General features: G+C 54.4%; 1 pseudogene; it reads left to right on the top strand.

The window, feature by feature from the left end:
* The first annotated feature begins 544 nt into the window (after positions 1-544).
* Positions 545-1414, top strand: LOC142802867 (ubiquitin-conjugating enzyme E2 Z pseudogene; annotated as a pseudogene).
* Positions 1415-1615: the final 201 nt, after the last annotated feature.

The raw sequence follows: 1615 nt of genomic DNA, 5'->3' as shown, positions 1-1615 counted from the left end.
GAGGGCAAACCGACAGTAATGCAACGCTTCGAGCACTGTACAGGAGCGGTATTATAAGTGAAAAGGTGTAGATACCTAGATCCACTAACTGAGAGAACGCTCTCATGGTGATGACGATGATGATAGTTCAGCAGATGGCAGGTAGGATCGTAGGCCAGGAATCGGGTCGCTGGCTTTTCAAAACTAACGCTCACCTAACGCTCTTCTTCTCATGTGGAATCGCTACTGTTTTTCTTCAAGAAATGTCAGAGCAATCGCTCATGCCCGCTTTGATTCGTGGTCTACCCTTCATAGTGGGTGTGCGTCATTACTATAGTAAAATCCAAATCACCATTATCTCAACCTCCCCAAGTCGTGTTCGCAATTCATTTCCGGTGCTACGAGACTACCTGAATGCCTGACTCATAACTAACTCTCTTGATGATCCTGCCGCCCGGTTCTTGGCCGATCCCCCTTTGTGGGCGAGTGCCAGCAAAGCTAAAGGATCAACATCATCATCATCATTTCCGCTTCGCCACAGATCAAGCCAACGTTTCGTTCAAACATGTCCGATCAACCACGTGGCCACGTCGAAGCCTCCGCGAAGATGAGCTTGCTGGGAGCACACGGACCTTCCAAGCTCTCGTCGATCCTACTGGACCCCTGGAACCCCATCTCTGCAGAGCATGAGGAGCCGTCCCCGACGTGTCTGGCCCGCGTACAGCGCGAGATCGCCCGCACCTACAACGCCCGGCAACCTCGCGGCGTCTTCGTCGTACCCGAGGAGTACGACGTCACCAAGTTGCACGCGGTCGTCGTGGGTCCCAGGAACACTCCGTACGAAGCAGGCTTTTTCCACTTTCTCTTAAAGTGCCCACCGGACTACCCCGCTAGTCCTCCTCGCGTCCGCAACATGACCACCGACGCCGGTAGAGTGAGCTTCCATCCGTACCTCTACGCTAGCGGTACGGTATGCCTCTGCGTCCTGGGTACGTGTTTAGGACAGCCCTCGTGGAAGCCGACGCACAGTAGCATCGAAACGGTGCTCGCGTCGATCCAGTCGCTGCTCAACGAGAAGACGTGCTTCGAGGAGTCGGGTCCCGACAACGCTCGCCGCTGCGACGCCTTCATCCAGCACGAGACGATCAGAGTCGCCGTGTGTGACGTAGTCGAGGCGTGTCTCGAGAGCGATTCCCCCCTCCCGCCACGCCTGAGGCAGAAGATCTTGAAGGCGTTCTCAGAGCGTTGCGGCTGGTACGATAAGGTCGTCGGCGGCCGGGTTCACCTGGACGGCATGGTCATGGTAGGTCCGTTCGATGGCAGTAAGGGAGTGTACCGGCACCGGAGTCTGCTGGAAAGGCTCCGGAGTCTGAACGTGCGACTTCAGCGGAGGAATCCGACTCTCTTTGTGAAGGAAGACGCGGCAGGATTCTAACGTCAGAACTACGGCACATTTTGCATGTTCGGAATTGATGAGATAAGCGGTTCATGGAACTTTTCATCAGCTGTAGCAAGCCAGGGCAAAATTTATTCACACTGAGATACGAGAGTGTTCCCGCAGCGTAGTGCGAGTCAAATAAAATTTTCATAATGGCTTAGCATGTGGTTGTCTCTTGTCTCATGCATCTTTCCCTGT

Source organism: Rhipicephalus microplus, chromosome 3 (assembly GCF_043290135.1).
Source record: "Rhipicephalus microplus isolate Deutch F79 chromosome 3, USDA_Rmic, whole genome shotgun sequence".
In the NCBI taxonomy this organism is placed as follows: domain Eukaryota; kingdom Metazoa; phylum Arthropoda; class Arachnida; order Ixodida; family Ixodidae; genus Rhipicephalus; species Rhipicephalus microplus.
Note: the sequence above shows the minus strand (reverse complement) of the source record. Positions and strands in the feature narration are given on the sequence as shown.